At 42.3% G+C, this 24,310-nt stretch overlaps 1 protein-coding gene across 1 annotated transcript in view; it reads left to right on the top strand.

Annotated features, from left to right (window-relative positions):
- Nucleotides 1-101: 101 nt before the first annotated feature.
- The window catches only part of LOC128888869 (transcriptional regulator ovo-like), a 97,180-nt gene continuing 72,971 nt past the window's right edge, over nucleotides 102-24,310 (top strand). The window contains exons 1-2 of the mRNA XM_054146038.1: nucleotides 102-195; nucleotides 426-638. The gene's annotated coding sequence lies outside the window, so the exon portion shown is untranslated. The remainder of the gene's footprint in view (nucleotides 196-425; nucleotides 639-24,310) is intronic.

Raw genomic sequence — 24,310 nt, forward strand, 5'->3', positions numbered from 1 at the left:
TTGTACGGTAAGCTGTGTAATTCATAATATTATTGAGGCACGGGCGTGTATATAAACGACGATTTTCGAACGAGGATTTTCGTAATCGGAATGTCTCGCGTCCTCAGTCCGCGTTTGCTTCTCTCGAGAGACGTGTCGGTGCGTAATTGTTGATACATTTCGAATTTCCTGGAAGGAATAGCGAAGGACGTGTTGGTACGTAATTGTCGATACATTTCGAATTTTCTGGAAAGAATTTAACTTTCGTTTGCGTAAAATGCATGGTTCGTGCCTGATTCGTACAGAGGGTGACGTTCAAATGACTATTGGTTCTGTTTGACCATACGTACTTAAAAATTAATAGAATTAGATAATTTTTAACGTCCACCCATATTAATCTCGTTAACCATATTTTAAAATTTCGCGTGTTTGACACTTTTTTCCAGATTTTGCTGAAAATGGAGGGGAACGAGACAGCGCTTTGACTCGCGTGGTATCGTTTATTCTTCCCGCGTGCTGCACATTTTCACGGACCGTTCTCAAAGTTTCAGCGTCGGTGGATGAACATTGTCATTAACATAATTTGTTAATTTGGATTGCAAATCCGGTGCCAGTGTCAAACGAGCAGCACGGAAGTTCAGCAGGGAGCGAGCGAACAGGTATGCGTAACAATTGTTTATACGATGTTTCCGTTTGATTCTATCTACGAGAGGATTTGCGCGAGATACGTATCTTGTTGTGCTCGTTGCGACGAGAGTACGTATCAAAATAAGCCTTACCATCGACAGAAACAGGATGTCGATTAGCTGAAGGCTTGTTAGATACAAAGCAAACGGTTTTAAGGTGGCACTTTAATAATATAAATTTTGGATAGGGGCTGTGCCTAGATGTCAGTGGTTCTCAACGTTTTTTGAGAATAAAGATTGGAAATTTGATGAAACTAACCCTTACCATCGACAGAAATAGAATGTTAGGTAGGTGAAAGCTCGTCAGTTTCAAAATAAACGGTTTTAAGGTTATATACGTATATATATATATAAATTTTTAATAGGGGCTGTGCCTAGATATCAGTGGTTCTCACCGTTTAAATTTGAGAATAAAGTTTGGAAATTCGATAAAACTAACCCTTACCATCGACAGAAATAGAATGTTAGTTAGGTTGAATGCTTGTTAGTTGCAAAGCAAACGATTTTAAGGTGGGACTTTAATACGTAAATATAAATGTTGGATAGTGCTGTGCCTAGACATTTCGGCACCCAAATTAATTCGTTCGATTCCTCAGTGAAGATTCTATTAAATTTAATTAAATGTAATAATAATTTTTATTTTCGTTAGATTAGTATCATACAATATTTATTTTATCCATTAGAATCGACTACTATTATTATTGTTTAAAGTATGTTTTCTGTAACAAAAACTTTGGAAGCGTGAAAATTGATACTTGTTTCTTCGAACACTCCCAAGAAATTCAATTTTTAACCTTTTTGGCTACAGTTTAGTTTTATTCACAGAAAATATGTAAAAAGAAATTACATTCATTGAATGAATTTTCCTCTGAAATACACTGAGAAAGTTACTAAATGTATTAGGTCTACCGAAAAGTTCTGTCCGTTTTTAGAATAACACGAAATAATGAAGTCATTCCTTGATTAAACTTTATCGAATAATATAATTTCTATCGTTATTTATGATTTCTTGCCAGCGTGATTGCAATTTTTATTGAATATTGATATGCCATTTTTATTGAATATGCGCGTACTTGTTGAAACTTGTTGTAACCGAAACGGCCAGAATTTTCCGGTTGACCTAATACACCGAGACATGCTTAAAACATCCTAAAAATTGAAAGACAGCTACCGAAATTGTTCTCTGTAAAAAAAAATCGCCAAAGACACCCACCATTTGGCCCTCCGATTTGGTTACCCTTCTTAAACGGTACGAATTTGGTCTCGCGTATGTTTATGGTTGTCGCTAGCGTGGATTCGTTCGCTCGTCAACGCTCTCGCGTATTCAAATTCGTCGTACGAGTCGAATAATACGAAAATTTCAAGTATCCGCACGTAGGCCATTATAGACTCGTGAAACGGGCCACGAGGACGGGTCAGCCACGAATAAAACCGCTCCTCAAAACGTTCTTTTTTTTCCTTTTTTCTTTTTCTCCAACCGGAAGGAACGTTAACCGAATGCGTAATGGACGTGCGCCGTGCATCTCCGTGAATGTGCACGCTCGGGACTCGCGAGGTGAATTACCTTGGAAACCCATCGCATTTTTTCCCCCATTCTTCAGCCTTCTTTGTCGATCCCATCTTTGTTCGCAGCTGGACGCTCGGTGCGGGCTTGTACACTTCTTCGTTGTCGTTTTCGTGTTTTACCGAACGATTTGCAAAACGTTTGGCGCAGAAATTAATTCCGCGGTTTTACAGTCGATCGTTTGTAACCACGGTTCAAGTAGAAGTATTCAATCGTTGTTAAATTAGCAACCTGGTTTCCATTAGAGTGGATCTATGCAGGGTGTTTAGGCTATTACTAGTCAGCGTTTTTCTCGTAAATGGTACATATGACAAAAAACCGAAAGAGGAAAATTTTGTTTTAAAAAAGGTACCATTCTATTTAAAAAAGTAAAGATCACCTTCATTTCTCAGAAAAGAGTATAAATACGAAAGATTTATCTACCTGGTTACGTTGCACACAAAAAACAGTATAAATTTTTCCTCTTTCAGTTTTTTGTCCTATGTACCATTTACGAGAAAAACGCTGGCTAGTAATAGCCTAAACACCCTGTATAGATTTTTAATTTGCCCCGGAAATGTAGACTGGTTCTTTCACCTTTTTTTTTTTTTTGAGATAACAGCAGCAGTAATTCGATATTTTCGTTGTTATTTGGCACGGCACTGGGTACCGAGAGACCCAGGATGATCGATACCTGGTCTTTGGCTTCATTGTGAAGGTAGAACAAATTGGTGCACCACCTACGGTGCGCGAGACTCGCTGAATTCTTGCGTAGATAATCTCTTTGGAAGCTTTCAAGGATGCCTGTAATTTACAACCGTGCAACCGGTCTCTGTTTTTCTCCTTTGCGTTTCATTCCGCGCCACTTCCGAAGTCCTTTGTACCTATTGCAGTACGAAATTGTAACAAACCAGGTGTCCTTACGCTCCTGGAATATTTCTGATCGTATTTCGAAGGCGTTCTTATAAAGAAAAAAAAGCTTCACTGACTGAAACGTGTAGTAAAAGAATGTTTGAAATAAATAATCGAGTATCAATCGAATTAATTAAATTCACCACTCGTATCCTTGTCAGTTTTATTATTTAAATTTCGAATTACCTTGATCTTATGTACACGCAGAAGTGATCCATTTATTTCGAGGAACGCGCAACCCTTTAAAAGACGCGTACCTAGTGGAACTATCCGATGATCCATCGGTTAGCTTACGTTAATGCCCGGTCGTTAAGTTTTTTTTCCATCGGCGTGTGCAATTACGAAATGAAAAAGAGGCTAAACTATCAGCAATAACGAGCACGATAACGCGCCGAGATACCCTCATGAAAACCATCCAGCGTTCAACGAATTGCTCGGAGTTGTTAATTAATTACCTCGGGAGGTGCTCTTGGGGTATCCTTCCGAGACCGAAGAAGCGTGCACCGCGAGGAACGCAACAATTCGATCGATTACGCGAACAGACTTTACGCGTGTACGTATTTTTAACGAAAGGGTGATTTGGAAATGTCGCGTTTATTTAAAATAGTGTGGGGAGGATAGACGTAGAAGGTACGAGTATTTATGGGGAGGAGGGTGTTGTACATACAACTTGTCGTATTATATACAGGGTGTGTCAGGCTATTACTAGCCAGCGTTTTTCTCGTAAATGGTGCATAGGACAAAAAACTGGAAGAGGAAAAATTCATACTGTTTTTTGTGTGCAACGTAACCAGGTAGATAAATCTTTCGTATTTATACTCTTTTCTGAGAAATAAAGGTGACCGTCAGTTTTTTAAACGGAATAGTATATTTTTTTATACAAAAATATGGTAGAGTATCGAATTTCTAAATAAACTAGGGGGTAGGGGTAAATTTTTTCAACAGCATCAGATGTCCCCCTTACCTTGAAAAAATAGATTTCAAAAATCTCAATGTCGGGTGTTGACTATTCTTGAATACTTTTTAATTATTAATCGATGAAGGTGCAAACAAAACTATTGGTAGTACAATTAAGTACAGACGAAATGTTATCATTTTCTATAAAAAAAATTAATTTTTGAAAAGTCGGGTGCCAGGTTCACATAGCTGTCACTGAAAATGATTATCCTACAGAAATTTCTCTCTAGAAAATTGTAAAGCGATCCAGTTCTTTTCAAGCAGTCCTTCGAAGCTCATAAGAGCGTTCATTGGCCACGAATGATCGCGTTTACAATGCTCCTGTATCAAAGTTGAACCTCATTGAAGAAGGAACCCGCGAGTCTCGTGTCCCTTTGGTATCTCGCGGTCTCGATCCTGCGGAAATCCTCGCGGAAGGATTCTCACGTGTACGATTGATCGTCGTTGCGCGGCGAAGAAGGAAGGGGCCGAAGCAGAAATTAATAACGGTATCCGTTTCTTTTGAATGGCAATCGTGTACATCGAAGCCTAACATAATGCAAGATGCGCATTTTCAACGTATATCCGGGTATAACCGCGAATAGCGACGAGGAAACTGAATAGGAATGCGAGGGATCGAACCGGGGAGGATGGATAATGACTACCGAGGTGGCTGTAACGATATATTACGTTAATAACTCAATTTAGCTATTAGCCCGATGGGAGACGGTGCTCGATCCATTTACCCGGCTCCTGATCTCGGTACAGGCCGTAGACGTGATCGAACGATCCATGGACCATCGACGGAGACGAACAGATGGGGATGGACGAAAGAAAACGGGTACAAGAGGGATCGTTCAGACTCGTGGGCTCGGTGTCTTTTAACGCGTTGATTGCCGAATCGTGAACATTTCTACGAAGTTCAAGTTTTATACAAATATCGAGGAAATGGAAGAAATCAAGGAAAGTCTGAACCTTACCTTGTAGAGGGGGATAGTATCGTTACGTTTTATGTTTGGCATAACGAGAACTTTAAGGATTAACGAGAAACTTTAATATATAACAGGGTGTGTACAATACAAATGTCAACAAAGGTAATTAAATGTGTTCTTAGTTTCGGAACGTCAGCATTCAATGGCGTCTTGTTCGAATATGACAGCTTGACAGGCGATCAATCCGATCGCCTTCTTCTCGCTGTCTTCTTGTTCCGGTCGCGAGCACCAGCAAGCCCTTGGATCCATCCAAAGGGTGCTCGCGACAGTATGTTAGAAAATACTTCATTTGGTGTCGTATGCCAACATAATCTTTGTATTACCTTCAGTTAAGATAACTCTGCCTTCTTCTCATCCTCCGTCAAACTCCAGCAGCAAACATTTCAAATTCCTTCCTTCGACAACTAATGATTTCATCCTCACTAGTCATCTCGGACCTCGACCCTCGCTACCTCTCCTCTGCCGACCACTGAACTTAAAATAATTCCTGTTCTTCCATTTTCCATCTTTTCCGAAATTATAAAGCTCGCTACTCTTCCCTTTGAATAAGGGAATCATTCGAACCGTCTCAACGCGAGGATCTATAGCCGGTACCACGTGAATACTTATTCTTCGTTCGATTTCGCTCGACGTCGTACTTATTAAATAATAATAAAGTAACGAATCAAGCGGAATACAACATTGGATGTTCTGTACGGTATCGCAAGTACCAAACGAAAGTATCCACGGCTATAAAGTCGTTTCGAATATTCGAGTGCCGCGAACTCTGGCAGTAGGGCCATCAAAAACAGAAACGGTGGAATTTGTCGAGGCGATGTCTCGTTTTCCTTCGATTCGCGTTCGTTAGCACGGGGATGCAAAGCAAAGGGGATACACCGAGTTCCCTCCGGGTTCTTTGCGAGTTCTTCGGTGGAAGAGAACGACCGAGAATGTCGGTGGAACGAAGCGGCTGGCGAGAGTGGGATAGCGGTAAAAAGAGAAAAAAAGAAAGAGCAACGAAAGAGAGAGGGAAACAGCGGGGAGAAGAGGGAGACGGAGAATAGTAACGCGGAATGCCCGGACAACGCTCCCGTGGAGCTGGGGCCAACTAACGGTCCACACCACCTCCATCGCCATCAACTTCGATGGTCCTCGTCATCCTCCTCCTCCTCCTCCTCCTCCTCCTCCTCCTCTTCTTCCTCCTCCTCCGCTTCCTCCGTCTTCGTTTTTCTGTCCTCCTCCTCGTGACGTCGTTACAATAACGCGTTACCGCACGCCAGGCCTCGTGGATAGGCGGCCAACACTTTTTCAAAGTCGATGATCGATCGATCGACGCGCGTCCTCTGTGCCTCGAACTTCCGACTGGTGCAACTCCTTTCGTTGCTTCTTCATGAGGGGTTGCTCGCTCGATGCTTTCAGATAGGATTTTGTCTGCAGAACTGTCCGATAGCATAAAGTACAAAGTTAATAGTTTGTATATAGTCGGTTCTTTTTATTGTAATTTATCGGTCCCGAATTTTGTCAACCTAGTAGAAAGATTTAATCCGAGGATAAATAACGGAGCCACTCCGTGCACAGAAGGTCGCGTACGGTGGATATTTTTCCCGAGGTAGAAGTAACTGTTGCGAATATGTTACATAGTCGTCAGGCAAGCTAAAAATAAACGTAGCGAGAGACGACGTTGACTCCGCACTCGAGGTTAGATCCTGATGGGTTAACGATTCGACGCGCGTCGAGGTCCTCTTCCTGGACCTCTTGAAAGCTTCGTGATCTTGCAACTTCGCTTATTCTATTATTCCTCGAAGTTGGTACGTCACTTGGGCTCTTGTTCACCCATTTCCGATATAGTATTCCAACATCCCCGAAGATATCTTTTGGGTTGTACTAGAAAGTTCGTGGCAATTTTTAAGAAAAATACAAGGGCATGATGTTATTTATTGAATTACATAAGTACCATTCTGTCCCACAAGCATTCCATCTTTTAAGGGCCGGACTTTACAGACAACCTAATATATTCTACTGTTAAAGCAGAATCAGAAATCGACAGGACTAACACGACAACCAAAGCTTTTGCAATATTCTGTATCGCCTGTACCAACCAAAAATCGGCATGGTCTCTACGGACAACCTGATAAATCTCACATTTTTTTTTTATTCGACACCACCTCTATATTAATCAGAAAAAAGAAAATACCGAGAAAGAGAAAGAAATAGAGTTTGCACAGAAAGAAAAGGAGCAGTGGTATAAAGAGGTTATGCGAGCCGGAGAGTAGTCGATCGCTGGGCCAGTGGGTCCCCTCATCTGTTCTTCGACGAGGATAACAGTTCACGGGTACCGTTTACGCTAGCGTTATCCTCGCCGTTTTAACTTTGCATTACAGTCATCATCGCCGCGATCGAAAGTGAGAAAGTGAACGACCAGATCCGAGGAAAGTACTAAAAGAGCAGCACGATATACAAAAACTCGACGCGGTCAACTAATCGGGTTTCATAATTCGTAATTGCGAAACGTCTTCGAGCCACCGCCGACAATTCCTCGGGAATTCTTTTCCGGACAGAAATCAATCCTTTTCCGCCCCGAAAACGGTTTTCGAAACCGTCCAATTTTTTACCAGATCGAAGTTCGAGCGTAAATTTTATCGAAATGTTTCGGAACGCGTTATGTTGGTTCCCCTTGGTGATAAAAAATTGTTCTTTCGATAATGGATTCTTTGGAGCCACGTAAATATACGAAAATCGCGATATTTTCATAGTTGCAGGAAAAGATATTTTTTGTCACTGAAATAACAAGCACCAGATCAATTTTCCGCTTGGGAAGATCGCGTTTCTGTTCAATAATTATTTCGTTATTTACAAGTAACACCTGCCCCCAGAGCGAATCGAATCGATTTCGACGTGCAGAGGTGCACGCTTGACGGAGGAATTTCCGACTGTAGAATCTTCGATTAACCGTGGAAGATCAATTACGATATGACAATAGCGTGGAACGACTTCTGCTCTAATTTGTATGTCCGTCGAGGCTCGCGCTGTAACCTTGTTGAAGTAGCTAACGGGGACAGGGATCGATGGATCGCGATGGGTAGCGTAACCATTTGATTTGGCCTTGGAACGTCCACGTTTATCATTCGATTCTACTTCGCACGACTTGAACTTACGAAGCTTACTACGATTGAATATTAATTACCTGTAATTCTGCTTAACGAACTCTATTTCTTTTCCTGTCTACATCCAACGTAGGATGAATGCAGATTTTTCGTTAAATTCGAGTTGCAATAGGTCCAGAAATTACTTTCGTGTGCTTACGTTCGGTCGTTGTAATCGATCATTTTTTAATATACTCGGTCGATTTCATATGATCCTTTATATTTTGGAATTAATTTTGGGGATATTCCTGGCGAATTATCAAAGTTTTTTTATCATAATTTACTCTCTCTCTCTCTCTCCTTGTACGTTTTTGCGTGTTTGTATTTTTTATCATACATTGTTTTGTTTATTTTTTGATTTTTCATAATCTACCTTCACTATCGATTTTATCATAATCTGCGGTTTATTATAATTGCAATGTATTGTAATGTGAATGTTGGATGAACGTTTATATTTCGACCACTAGGTATGTTTGTATGTTTTATAGTTGTCAGTTATGTTTATCAATTTGTGTTAGTAATTTATTGATTAGTCATTCAATTTTTATCGCGATTTGATTTTGTCTGATATATTGTGTGTTGTCATGGAATTTGTACAGTATTCGCCGAACCTCTAAATAAATATCCTTACAAGACAGAGTAACAAATGTCCATCAGGTCGAGACTCAGATTACGCGCATCTACACGAACTCCAGCAGGCATCAAATAGCCGTTGTCGTTACTCTTCCACAAATATCGATCAAGATCGAGGTTCGACTTGGTTCCACAACTAGATCCGCGCCGGTGGGTCGCCGCGACCTCGTATCGAGGAAGAGGTCGTACAAAACGGCGGAAGGTCGGCCGTTAGTCGGTTGATACGCCTCGGCCACGGCAAAAGTGCCGCGAGGCGCTTCTTCTCGTCGACGAAAGTGGGATCACGCTTGATTTTCACTCTCTGTGTTTTCAATTACGTAAGTGTCCAACGAAGACGCAACTTACGGTTCGATCGGAACAGTTACGTTCGCGATGCATCGTTGTACACGTTAAGGTCGATTCAGACTATACGACACGGACCGGCAACAACACGACGAAACATTAAAACACGCGTTTTAATGGAACTATTCACACTTAACAGACACCGACATGAACGGTTCCGTCAACGGGAATAGTGTGAATACACGGTCTGTCTAAAAAGAAACCGAACTTTTGCTATAAAAAGAAAAAAGTACAAGTAAAGTTTTTACACGCACGTTTATTTAACAATTATTTATTACTCAAAATAATCTCCCTCTGCGTCAATACAGCGTGTAGACCGCATAATTAACATTTCGAAGGACCTTTGCAGCTCCTGTTTTGGTACCCGGTTTAGTAAGTTAATAGCAAAAGTTCGGTTTCTTTTTAGACAGACCGTGTAGTTCCATTAAAACGCGTGTTTTAATGTTTTGCCGTGTCGGTGCTGGTACGTGTCGTTGTCGGTCCGTGTCGTATAGTCTGAATCGACCTTAATCCTCTGTAAACTCTCTCTGGAATCTCTGGGTTATTTCTAACGAATGCTCCGACGCTACCAAATCTCCAAAGACGATATCCCAAAGGATTTGTCCACCATAACCTTCGATATTCTTATGCATTCTTGCGTACACTTTTCTCGAGGTCCTTTTTCTTTCGAGGTATATCCTCGATCGCTCGACGTGGTCGAGTACATCCCACGACTTGTCCCCCGACGAAACAATAGTCGTTATTTTCGTTGAAAAGCGAGACGCGAGCCAACCTTCGGCTCCAATTATTCCGCAAGGTGTTCGAACTTTCGCCCCGCCATGAATGGCTGGTTGTCGGTCAAAGGATTACGTCACCGTATGCGTAATGCACGGTACGCCATTATTGCGATCCGTTAGCCCGTTAGAGTGACCCTACTGACTCGATTCCCCATCCCGGACCGAGCGATCGCGACCAGTTTGGCTCCGAGTGAAACGGATCCTCGCGTATGCCGTGACGATGACACCGTTTATGCGTTATGAAAGAAGACGTTGCTCCTATGCTAATCAGGAATCGTTCCACGAGCTTTCAGTCGAGGCTGTGTTAGGTGTAGAACTTGGAACCAGGCTGTTTGGGTCGTTCAACCGACTATTTTTGGGTCGAATCGCCTCGATAATCCACGTTTCTAATATTCAAGAATTTTTCACAATAATGTTCAATCGCAAACAATTTGACCCAAACTGACTGCTTTTCAATTACGGTCGAAAATTGGTTGGTCCAGTAGTTGGGGCTGTTAGTTTGCGTCACACTGGTTGCGATTGGACATTTTTGTTTTGGAAACTCTTGGATATTGGAAACAGAGATGGGCAAAACCCTACGCTTCGAATAAATCTAAAGTTTGACGATGTGTTTCTTTCGTTTCTTTCTTTGGAAAACGTTCAAAAGAGGAAACGAGACAAACATAACGGCAAACTTCAGATTTATTCGAAATCTAGGGGTCTGCCCATCACCGATTGGAAATGTACGATATCGAGACCACTTTTAGAGGATCGATTTATTTCTTATACTATAATAAAATTGTGTTAAGGCGACTGAAAAGTAATCAAAATGTTATCGACATTTATTTATTAAAGGAATCTTAAATACTAATAAAGAAAATAATTTCCATCATTTTCTAACACTTTCTGCCAACGTAAAGGCAATTGCACGATTACAAGTCGAGGACATTTTTATTACTTTTCGGTCCCCTTGATAGTAGCAAGATTCTATTACGTTAGAATCTCTGAGAAATCTCTGAGAAATTTCTGAGAAATCTCTCAAGACTCGGATCATCCTTACATTCTCTATTGGAACAAATGACGCACGAACTCATCCCGTTCTCAACGTTTCTGCAATATTTGCGAATAAACATTCGCAGACCAGTTATAACATATCGGTATACGCCGTGTAAACTGTTTGCGTCGATTCTGAACTCGCGCAGAAAGTTTGTCGAGATTTTGTTTAAAGACACGTTGTGTGCCTTCGAACGATTCGTACAATATTGATTCTTCGCGGAGAGCCTTCCACGAATTTCCAGCCGAGGGAGTTCGAGAACGGTCTACTTTCGAGCAAATATTTGCGGCGTGGGCTGCTTCCTAGATCAGTGTTTCTCAAGCTTTGAGAAGTCCCTCGCTCAAAGAATATTCGAATTTCACTGATCATTAATATAATCTTACTGTTATCAAAAAATTGAAACGGTATTTTTGTTTAAAAATTACTACAGGATTCATAACGTAGAAACGTTTAAATGCTTCGCTTAATTCTTTTATGTTTTTAGAATGAAATTATACATCACGTTGCATAAAAAACATTTTCGAATAATAATTTAATGCAATAGACGCCACGAATAAATCCCTATAACCGTGATTTCATTCGTTACCTGTTAATTCAAAAATGGTGTCTCCATTTCTGGTCTGTACAACGTGAGTGCCAACTACATCCCAATTTTCCCTGTCTGTCGATCCGCTCATCCTGTGTGCGCGGGGCAACCTGTCCATAAACGTCTAACGGTTCCTCCAGTTTGTCCCGGAAAGATTCGGCGATTATCTAAGGCTGGTTGCGCAATCGCGGTTGTGCAACACGAAAACGTAATCCGTAAAAGTGTTACGGCGTGCCTCTCTTCGTCCCGTGCCCCTACCACGACAACCGAGGCGTCCCTCCTTCGCCGAGTCTTTCATCGCGTTCTTTCTCTTTCGTCAACCGTTGCCAGAGCGGGACAGACCGGGACAGATTGCTCTCAAACCCTCCCCAGAACCTTGACCCACTGAACCCGCTGTATCTCGATCCTTAATCTCCACGAATCTCTTCGAAAGACGCGCGGCCGACCCTTGGATCGCGTCATTGATCGCGATGGAACGTTCGGACGCGTCCCAGGGGAGAGGACTCCGGGTTACCATGGGACGTCCGGGTCAATGAACTCGTTATTTACCGTGTAAAGTGTTTTTCGAAGGCGGAGACGTTGTCCCTAGTTGGAGGCGGGGTGGTAGAATCAGAGGAAAGGAGGACATTAGGAGTTTTGGTAATAATAGGAGGGCTTGAGTGTTGGTGAACTTGGACGAGTAACGAGTGAACTCGTTATTTACCGTGGAAAGCAATTTTTTATTTTTAAAGGTGGAGATGTTGTACCTAGTTGGGGTGGGGTGTTAGAATCCAAATGACGGTGGAAACTAGGATTTTTGATAATAGGAAGACCTGTTAGAGGACACAGACTTAGACACTAATGAAGAAACGTGATGACACGTGATTCGTGTCGAATTCACCACGAAAAACAGAAGGTGGAATCGTCCGCGCACCTCCAGACGCGTCGCACCTTCTCGGAGGGCGTTCGAACTGTGTCTTCCCGCGATCGAGAGTTATAAAGTCGGAGAAAATCGTATTACCGATATTATCTAACGATGGAAAGTAGCGCAAGGCCGCTTTCTTCTTACTCAACCGACTATTACACCTGAACCTGAACGCTGTAACACGCCGCGCTGGGCTACCTCTTTCTCTTTTCGAACCGTCGCGCCTGTCCGCGGAAGCGAGAAATTAATGCGGTCGTTGAGGAATCGTCTCTCCTCCCCTCCCCCTCCCCCTGGAGTCCACGAAACACGTGGAAAAGTGATTTTTCACTCTCGCGAGGTTACGCCGTCGGGCTCGATCGTATTCAACGATTCGTTTCGAATCGAACGATCGCGAACGTTCTCGTCTTGGCCGAGCTGCTCGAAAGATGGTTATTTTCGCTTCGATTCGCGTCACGAGGCAATGGTTCGCGATTCCGAATTATTATCGCGACGAGTGCTCGATAACGAGCTGCTTTTCTTTTTACGGGGATTTTTAATTGACGCGGGTCCGTAACGTCGCGGAATATTTTGTCGATGAAACGAAAAAAGAAGAAAAGAATGCGTGAACGGCGAGAAAATACGAGGAGGTGCGTAATGTCTTGTTATTACACGTGCCCCTCCTCGGTAACGGGACAACCAGCCAAACCGACCGACCTACTTATGCACGGACGTTCACGTACCTACGTAGCTGCGTGCACGTTCACGTTCACGCACATCCTCGCGACGAGGAACGCCTCGGGACTTGGCTTGCACTTGGTCGACCGTGGAGGGTATGAAGAGATTTCGGAGACTAGATGGGGAGCTTCGATATCGTCGCGATTTAAGGGGTTATTACACGGTTGGACGCTCCAAAATGAAGCTTTTCAGACTTTTTAAGAGGCATCTGGAATGGATGACTTTGGGTCGTATGGATAAACGTTAGTTAGGCCGATCGCGCACGGCGCAACCGATTTGAAATTAGCGTTGCAAACCGTTTGCGCTACTTGTTTTACCTACTTCACTATCTTTGTTTTACCTGGATCCACGATCGCATGCAACTAAATAGTTTCAGAGTGGTTTGAAACTGATCGGTTGCGTCCGTGTGCGATCGGCCTTAGGTTTAGTTAAGGTGAGTGCTTCGAGATAATCACGTTCAATGAAAAGTATAATTAGAAAACTTTTGCAAAAGTACAGTCTTACCTAAATTCCATTCTGGACTGAACTTTACTTTTGGGGCATCAACAATTATCGGCTCGTAGTAGCTTTTGATGCCTAGCTAAAAAAAAAATAGAAGTTTTAATGTCGAGAATCCAACGGTTAAAAAGTTACGCGTATGTAAAATTGAACACTTTTATCCATGCTTCGTTGATCGATTAGGTAGAGAATAACATTAAGGGAGTCATCCCGTGTGACGTCCGTTTTTTTATAAGGTTTTCTCGAAATTTGTTATAGTGAAATGAAAAAACACAGAGCTTTCCAATTTTTACTATATATCTATTCAGCCTTTAACTGTAACTTTGAATTTTTTTAAGCAAAAGTATAACGTAGATCACGAGATTTATCGCTCGTATGGTACCCATGTAAAAAAAAGATAGGTGAACGGCGTCCATGATTCCAGCAGACTGGCTGATCTGAAATACAAAAAAACAAATCGCATGTTAATCTGTAGATGTGTGGCTATCGCCGGAATTAGGATTTTTTAAAAATCTTGAAAATTCAATTTTGAGCGTTCTAAAGTAAAGTTTAACCGTATTTTGATTTAAATTGAAATAACTCGCTATACGCTGCGTAAGTGTTAAAATTACAAAATGTCGATATGTTTTTTCTTTTCATAAAACCGGGGTAATGATCGTTAATAATCAAGCGATTATGAAGCGAAATTTAAAGTACATGGTTGAAATTGACCGACTTGGCGTTTCAGCGCGAAGTCAGACGAGAGTCGCTTTTCACGGAGGTTCGATCGAATTCTTCGGTTCGCACGTAAGACATTATGTGGAGGAAGGTTGACCTTAGATTTTCCTCGTTCGTGGACGTGCGCGAATGCGACGGGCCTTCGGCCAACGAGGAAGAGTCGCGGATGGAATACGCATGAGGACCGGTCCTTTGTGCGTGCAAAATCGACGAACGAGCCAATCAACGTTAACCTCGCTGCGAGATGAACGTTTTATTTACTTACCGGTAGTTGTTCATGCCATTCCAACCAACCATGGTCTCGATATCCCGCGGAATATCTCGACGGTGAAAGGTACACCAGTCATCATCGAGACGATTCCTCCCTTTCTCGATTTTAGATATCCGCTGGGGTCTTATTCCACGGATGGGTGGAATTCCTGGGTAATAAATGGTGTAAATACTTTGCCATTCGATCGAATAAAGCGTCGTGCCGTGGCTCCATTCGTTATCGAAGAAGATTGTTGCCGAGATCAAATTCGGCATTGGGAAATAACTGATGATGCGCTTGGGAAACTTTTGATATTTTAGATCGTTCTGAACTTCGTATGTATAATATTTAACAATGTTTTGAGACTTGGAAAGATTCTTAAAACATTTACAAGTGTGTAACTGTCGTAGCTGTCGAAGTAATAATGGGGTCTCGCGGTGAAAGCATTAGGAGTTGGGAATAAAAACGGTTCGATTTTTGTGGTTTTTTGGCATAATCGTATAGCAGGGTCAGTGCACTGGCCTAGTCGTCGAGATTTACGGTCGTGGACTCGCTCGAGATACTTGGGAGAATATCCAGAATGGCCGACAGGTACGCAGAGGAATTTCGCAATTTGTAGAGCCGGCAACGTAGCGACTAACAAGAGCGGAGTTACCACGCTCGCTCGTTGGATACCAATTCAGTTCTTCGTGTCGATCCAAGTAAAACAAAACGCGAAGAATTTATATTGTTCGCCGCGGTTTCTTCGGTTGGTCTCAATCGATCGTTCTGCAACAGGCAGGCAAATAGCGTTAATGATTTCGATCTTACTCTATGCGTCGCGTTGTAATAACTTATTTTTACTCCTCGACTCGAAGAAATAAAATATTAGGGGGACCAGAAAGTAATGTCGTTTCTTTTAGACTAAATTCTAACAAATAAATTTATAACAAGTTTTTATTTTTAATCAATTGTGTTCGCACTCTTTACCAACAACCTTTTGCTATCTAGTGTGCAAATTTTCAAACTCAGATCGATAAAAATCAATTGGTACACAATGACCTAATAAATGATAAATAAATATTGACATTTGCAGAAACGTCATCACTTTCTGATCCCCCTAATATATATTAATTATAAGTAAGAAAAAGGAATTGGTAATACACATGTTGCCATTGTAGGCTTATACACATTCTGAACCTAGTTACAAGTTAGTAAAAAAACAAAAGACGTATAGACCACTGCAGTCAACCGCATAAATACAAAAATAACTAGAGAAACCTAATACGAATATATTTGAACAATCTCAATTTTTTGGTACCTTTTTAAAAATTGAGTACAACAAGAGCCAGCCTCGATTATTTAACCCATCATAAAAATTTCTTGCAATTCGCATTGCCAATCGTTGATATCGTCGCTTCCTGCCTCGAATCTTATAAAAAAATTACAAAAAATTCTAATTGGGCATGACTGGGCACATTTGTAAGGAACTCGTTCTTCTCTAGCCGAGTTCGTCGACTTTGGTATTAAATTTTGGTAGCAGGTTTCCGTTTCGTAATACCTCCGAGTGACTTGAACGCGCGGTTGGGTAGACTCCCGACGCGCATGCGCCGGCTGATCGTATCACACGCTCCTCGCCTATGCGACTCGGCCGCGCGTTGAAATCTCCCACGATATTTTCAGTTCCAGCGGCAGAATCCTCCATCTTTCGTCGTAAATACGGTCGTTTTTGTTCACCGCGCGAGAGATACGCGTCTCCCGAGTACCAATAACTCCGCTTCAAGAAGGAAATTAAACGGATTCCGTTCCACCCTGGCAGGAAACACGAATCATAGTAACGAGATAGAAGTACAGCGTTTGAGGGATAGCAAGAAGCATATGTTTCTATTTTTTTTGTCTTCTTCTTCTGTGTAAAACGATGCGTTGCGGCTTTACGACACCGCGAGTTCCGAGACCACCCAGGAAAATTATTTTCTCGAGCGCCTAGAATCTTTTTCATATTAAGTAATCCATTAATATCAATGGAATAGTTGTTCGTCTTTCGACAGATGTTTTGTAAAAATTCGTGGCACTAGTTTTAGGTGTCTACTAGAAGATTCGATAGGCTCCAGTGGGGCAATTGGTTAGCGCACGGTACTTATAAGACAGTGACTAGAAGATTCGATATGTTTCTTTGGAAAACAAATTTTGTTTACATTTTTTCTCTCATAAATTCGTAGCGAGGTCGCTGGAAAATAAATTTCTTTTGAAAAATTCATAACTTTTTATAAGAAAGTGCTATTTTGAAAATTCTTACGATAAAGTGAAGTCGAAGTACTATGCCTTTAAGGAAAATTAGTATGCTTTCGAGATCGTGACGCTAAATGATACATTTTTCAAAGTGAAAAAGTATCTCTTTTAAACTCAGAGAAATGAGGTATTTCCTACCAAGGCTACTAAATTCGGCTCGGCATTCGTTTCAACAATAAATAGCTGCACTCGCTAGCTGTTACTTCGGATTTTACTTTAACGAGACGGCTTTTGCTATAAATAACCGTCCCAAATAGCCGTGGCTGCGAGAAAATCGAAAGAATCGGCTACCAGTGTACGATATTACGCAGCCGGCCGGATGTTATTGTCGCCTAGCGTTATCTAACTGCGATCAACGGCTGGAAATCCGCAAAACGAAAGAGACGTAGCCGCGAGGCGCGCGGAACGTAGCGCGAAAGCCGTCTATGGAACTTGCTAGGACCTTCACCGTGAAGATCTTGAACCGCGGTTGACGCGACGACCGGTACCAACATGGCGGCCGTGGCCGAGGAGCGGACAAGCGAACTCGACGATTGTGTAATGGCGGCCGCGAAGCAGGCTCTTGCTCGCGAGCCCATAGAGGAAAGGTGAACGTCCTGCGACGTCTCCTCCGCCTCCTCCCCTTCGCTACTCTTTCTGCATCGTCTCTCTGCTTCTTTCCCTTTTCCTCCGACCAAATCCCGTCTTCTTCTCGCCCGTGTCGTCTACCTCCTCGTCTGTCTGCCTGTTTCTTTCTCTCTTTGGCCTTTCTGCTCGAACCAGACGAATACCAGCTCGGCCAGCTAGCGAAGGCTGCTGGGCAAAATTCTTATCTAGATAAAAATCCAGTCCTGAAAATCTAGATAGGGGAATGGACCCCAATATCGTACACTTTTATATAACACTGTGTAGTTTACTGGAAAATTGAGTTAGATATTTTACGGTTACATAAAATTACACAAAAATATGTTTATTGATAATGTGTTTATTCAAAAGAATAATATTTTTACATAAAAGTAGACCAATTCTTACGTTAGAATTTCTTGATCTTTCTGGTAAAGAATACTTCTGACAAGGAATAGTCCAGATGAAAATTTTGCCCGTTTGACGGACTCCGTTTCGAACAAACGTCGTCGCCCTTGCCTGGCTAAACAACGGCCACCGCGTTTCCTCGTTCTTAATTCTCATTCGCTGGCCTTCGTTCCTTCCTTGCCCGCGTCGAAGCGACCACGGTCACGCGTCCTCATCCGCTGGTTCTTATCTGTGCGTTTCCTTTATTCCGCGTTAGGTTGGGCGGTTTCCGAGTCTGCGTATTCGATAGCTGAGGCGTTGTACACTGTACAATGTACAATGTACAGTACCAACGTTTTATGGATGTATTGCTACCTTTCCCATCGTTACAGTGATCCAGTTATAGGCAGCTATAGTATAGAATAACTTGTTTCGTCCACATTCTACTGGCTGTTGGTACCGGGTATTCTTTGTAAACTCTTCGATCCCTAGTGTCTAGTTCCTAGTTGTTACAGGCTAAATGGTTAACCCTTGATCGCTCTTCTTACTACAGAATCTATCGATAGGTCGCCTAGAAGGGTCTCACGGTATATCAGATGGTAGCCAACGCTGTTAACATTTTCGCTGCGGATGACGCACATATGCGTCCATATCAAAATATATGGTTGTTTTTATTATTTTTCAGTTTTCATTTATTTTTGTTCGGCAATCATATTATATATAAAATAAGTTACCACAAATATATGTAAAGAGAATATCGTAAAGTAGGCCGCATAGCGAGATTCTCGAAGAACGATAAGGACTTACGATAAACAAGAAGAAATTAATTTCGAGAACAGACTAGTGTCAAAGTAATTATAAGATCGACACTAGTCTGTTCTCGTAATTAATTTCTTCTTGTTTATCGTAAGCCGTTATCGTTCTTCAAGAATGTCGCTATGCGGCCTGCTTCACGATATTCTCTTTACATATATGTTTTTCAAAATAATCATATTAGAACATTTGTAACAAATTTTTCATGAAAAAATTATATCATAATTGCAGTTCCCAGCGAACGGCTACTTATTTTCGTCCGCAGCGAAAATGTTGAATTAAAAATTGTAACGATATCAAAGTGATCTCCAAATACCCCAACCGAACCTCTTTCACTCTGTGAGTTCGAATCTGATTAAAATTCTCCTTCCAAACGAAGAAGCTCCTCTAAATACTGTTTCTCTAAGTTTGCCTACGCGTCGTTACTGTAAATCTAAAAAGAAATGCATTTGTCTACGCATTTGCGATGTTTAGGAGACTTTATTTCGTTGTTTAAATTGACAAACGAATAGGAAAGTCAAGGTGGAACGGTGTGATTCGAAGCGCGGCGACTGAATCGAAAGGAATCTGGATGGAGGAGCGACAAAGTCGCGCTAGAGCGTACACCAAGATGGCGTCGGAGTGCCTCGTGGCACGGAATCTGATATTACCTCACCGTAGCCCTGGCAGTGACAGTGGCCCTCTCACCGTTGCCCCTTCTCGGCTCTCCCTCCCCCCCTTTTCGACTTGTTGCACCTCGTCTTACCTCCGAGTCCTCCTTTCCCTCCTCGTCGAGGCTCCGACTGTCACGTCGCGACTAGGAAACTCTACGACCGCTAATTACAGTCCGACTCCGATTATTCTTCATTGCTGTTGACGTGGCGACTCTTTCCGTCGAAGGTTCCTTTTGTCAGCAATCGTCCTCTGTATCTGGTAGAATCGTTCGACGGAGACGCTAGCGTTATCGTCGGGACTATTTTTATTCCTTCAAAATTAAGAGCGAAGCAGGGAAATTATTAAATAAATCGAGGAACAATTTCTCTCTCTTCCTCTTCTTGATTAGTGTCGCAGGATTCCTCTTTTTCTCAGACTTTTCGACAACTCAATCACTAGGACTACGAGTCTGAACTCTCGTCGCGAACGCTACCGTTATTATTGCCTGCGACTTTATCGCGTTGTCATGGTCGAAATAATAGTTGCAAGGCTGTCTGTATCAGTAAATTTAACCCTTTGCGCTCGGGTGGTGCCTGTAGAGCGACATATGTAATTTAAAAGTGATCTTGTGAACGTACAATTTCAAATTCACTTACAGAATATAACTAATTATTAATTGAAATAATAATACATTGAGTCATGAACGTTCGTAGATGTTTTTCTTCGTAGTAGAGTTTTTGGTTTTACAGAAAGTTATTATAAAAATAGACTGGTTTTGATTCTATAGAAAAATGGCTCGAGAGAGGCATTCTTCTTTTCAGAAGAATTATTTTCTTTATTTAGGTAGGTATTTATCTTGGACAGTATCTACCTAAAATTAACATCGTTTTTTTTTTTCAATCGCTTCAACGACGATCTCGAGTGTAGGTCGAATCACGGTGACATAATACACCGGGTGGCTGGAAAATGATCGCCCGTCGACGCTTACGATAGGCAAAGAATTCGAACGGGCGACGGTCGAGCGGATGAATCACAAGTGTGTCGCGCGTGAACCGCAATCCTGATGAAATATCGCATCATCCATATTGAAAAGAATTTTTATTGCGAAAATTGTGCCGCTCCGCGACTATCTCGGGTCAACTATGCGAGAAAGAACCGCGTTGCGTAATCGCGCGGTGCTCCCTGCGCATCTGCAACGATCGATTTATCGAGTCTCGACCTTTTGAACCGCGACGATATTTTTTTCTATAAGTTACTAGCAAGTTCGATCAAGTCCGATTTTCCCGCGAATTTATAGGCCACTGTTAGCAAGGCGCATTTATATTGCAATTAAATTCGTACAGTTGCAGTCGATATCTTCGAAAAAGAACGCGATTATGTATTCACGCTTCCTTCTCGATGACGAAACGGCGGATTGATTTCCGTTCAAGTTTTATTTCCGGTTGACGACCGAATTAGTATGACCACGATGACTCCTTCGGTCGCGATCGTCGAAAGAAGGCGGTGATTTAAAGTGTTATAAACTCGCTGATCGAAATTCGAAGAGTGAATTCAAAATCTGCTCGATTAATAAAGAAAACTGGTTCGCAGCAGTTCTATCGTCGCCATTGATTTCGAAGTTTAGAATGAATCGAAAGAAGAGTATCCCATTCCCAAAGAAATAAATTCCGACGTGCTTCGATCCACGAAAAATCACGTAGACGCGAGATTATGGCTTCCCTGAAGCCAAGACTGGCCTGATTTGGCGTGCACTTTTTTCTATCGCTTACGAAACGAATCCACTAGGTCTCGGTTCCAGTTCACCGAACCGGAAACTCTGGACTTTTATCATCTTCGATAGAGAGGACGCCTCGAGAACGCTTCCACCCGTTTTCATGCATAAAGTATCCGCGCTACTGTTCGAGCAACCGCGAAGAACATTCCACTGATAACAATAAACATTGTTCGGCTCCTCCGAGCGTAAGAGTAGCTCGAGACACGCGTGCCTTTCCCTGCCGGCGAGGAATCAACTCGTCGGTGTTAAAAGCGATCGGTGTCGAAAAATGGGTCGCGCGGAGGCCATCGTCTGTCTGGCAGAGGGTTAGAGCGGCCTGGAGAAAATATAACCGAGATTCAGCAAGGACTTTCGAAGGGAAGAAAACGGGATCGGAAGGTCGGTCGGAGCAGTTGCTCTCTCCGTACCTTGACTCGTTAAGATCCGCAGCCTGTACTCCCCTCTTGGTCGCGACTGGTTGTCCCTTTCCCTCCCAGGCTGGCCCCTCTTTTCTCCTCTTCGCGTTCCTCTTCGCTGTTCCTTTTTCAGCGGGGCTGCCCGGTCGCATACGGATCCACGGCCAGGAGAAGCGGCGCGTTCTTCTCGGCCCGCTCACGGTGTCCGTCCTGTAGGTGGGTGTGTAGGACATAGCGGACTTGTGCAGTCAAGGACATGTTCCGCTTGCTCACACAGTCGCGCCGGCTAGCGATGGGACCAATCCCTCGACGCGAGCAACACGAACACTTCCCACGAACGTGAAAATCGACGAGAAAAGATGTTACAAATGTTACTAGAATGCAGGAGGCACTGGTGATAATTTCTGCGAGGTGTGGATTTGTTTGGGGTGGTTTAGAAGATAGGTAGTGTAGTATTTAGACTTTTAGAGTAGTAGGTAGTTAATTTTGTAGCGCGGAGGAACGAGTCCTAGGTCCATCCTTAGTTACCTAACTCAGACCTAACCCAAGGCCCTGTGAAGCTTATAGAGATGCTAGTCAAGATAGCTCGTGAATGTTAACGTGTTGACTCCTAGCTGGTACTTACAATTAGTAGACGCTGTTGACAATTTCTAGGAGGCTAAAATTTTGATTGAGGAAGACGGGAAGCTAGTAGTCTAGCATTTGGAGTAGTGGGTAGTTATTTTTATAGCCTAGAGGGACGACTTCTAGGTTCATCCTTAGTTACGTAACTCAGACCTAACCCAAGGTCCTGTGAAGCTTATAGAGGTGCTAGTTAAAATAGCTCGTGAATGTTAACGTGTTGACTCCTAGCTGGTACTTAGTAGGCACTGGTGATCAATAAAAATCAATTAGCTGATGAACGATAAACAAGTATTTAAAATTGCAAAAACGACATTAGTTTTCGGTTCACCTAATAAATGAATTTGAAATTGTAGGTTCACAAAATCACTTTTAAATTACATATGTCGGGCGCCACCCGAGCGCAAAGGGTTAATTCTTCTTTCAAGAGCTCTGTCAATCTTACACAGATAGCCATAGTGGAACCATCCTCTTTGAAGACCTAATAATAGTCGATACTAGTAGAAGAGCTCCAGAATTAAATTACCCTCCTGAATTTTCCTTTGTAAACCTACCAGTGCTCCTCCAATAAACTTTCCTAGTCCACAAAGACTCATCCTCGAGTTGCATAAATTTCAAAAATCCTGCACCCTTCAATTTCGCTTCATTAAACCGAACGTCTGCACACGCGTACTCTGGATGGATTTAAAGCGCTCTCGCCATTAGTAGCAAATATTTCCGCGAGATTCGCGTGATGATTGCAGCGTTCGTGACGGCGATTCTCGCGTAAGATTGGCGAATCGTCGAATCGCTCGGAAATTGCGATCGATTCGTCGTTAATGGCGCGCGATACAAAGTATCTCATCGTCCGTTTGGTCTCTGTAATTTCACTGGGATAAACGGTCGCGCTGTGTCGAGCCATTTGAAAATTACAAGGCAGTAACGGCTCGGTCCCATCGCTATCATCATCGCGCTGCCAGGCTTGCGTTTTCTTCGCGTTCCCCTGTGTCGTTGTTCCACGGGAGCTCGCATTGAAATTCTCCGATCGCTCTCGACCTCGTGTTCGCGTTTCAAGTTGGTTTCAACCATTGCTACGTCGTCGTCTTCGTATCGTCGATACAAAAATTATGCCGGACGGGCATGCTTCGACTGCCTTCCAATCACGGTGGCCAGTCGTTACACAGCGTCGTAAATAATTTTTTTTTCTTGGGTGCGGGCAGACTATATACAACTATATACTGTAAATAAAATCAGACGAGTGATTTTATTTTTATTATCGAGAAAAGTTAGCGGAAATTATTATCGCTTCACGGTAGGGCGGCTAGAAATGTAGAAAAAGATTAATATCGTATTAATAAAACTTTACGAATTAATTCGTGTACATTGGTGACTTGGAGAGAAGATCTCAGTTTAGGTTCCAGTAGGTGCATAATAATTGTATTCGCGTGAAAAGGCATTGTCAACGGTGGGGTACTTTAAGTAACGATATGGAATACCCATCGTTAATGGTGGATAATGTCACGTGGGATTCATTACTCTTCGTCAGTTTCCCAGAAAATTCGTTTAATATTAGGTGAACCGGAAAATAATGTCGTTTTTGCAATTTTAAATACTTGTTTATCGTCCACCAGCTCATTAATTTTTATCGATCTGGCATTGACAATTTGCACACTGGATGGCAAAATATACAATTAATAATTAAAAATAGAAATTTATAAAAAATTTGTTTGAATTTAATGTCAAAGAAACGACATTACTTTCCAGTCTACCTAATATTCTAAAGATTTCCGAGAGTATGTAGAATGTCATTGTTTATAAAAAATAAGTTAGTAAATTACAATTTTACATAGTTTTTTTTTTTGGAAATTGATCGGTGTACGAATACTTTCTACACCCACTGTAAATGACACAGCGTCTCTTGATTGGGCCCTGATCAAAGAAAGAAGACTTCAGACCAAATTCCTACGATCACCAATCGAACATTTTTCCAACCCGATCGTGTCCATCATCCTGTAAACAAAATACACGCGATCCTTACGTCACCAAGTGTACTAAACGCTTCTCGAAATTCCATTGGATCTCGCTTGAAAATCGATTTCGCGTTGAGATATTTTATGACGCGAAAACGGGCCTACGGTACGTTTCAGTACCGCTCGTACGGCAAACTCGCCGCCAAAGATGGCAATCGCACTCAAGGACACGTTTATCCTTTAT

The sequence above is a fragment of the Hylaeus anthracinus genome, unplaced genomic scaffold (genome assembly GCF_026225885.1).
Source record: "Hylaeus anthracinus isolate JK02 unplaced genomic scaffold, UHH_iyHylAnth1.0_haploid 11994, whole genome shotgun sequence".
NCBI classification, from domain to species: domain Eukaryota; kingdom Metazoa; phylum Arthropoda; class Insecta; order Hymenoptera; family Colletidae; genus Hylaeus; species Hylaeus anthracinus.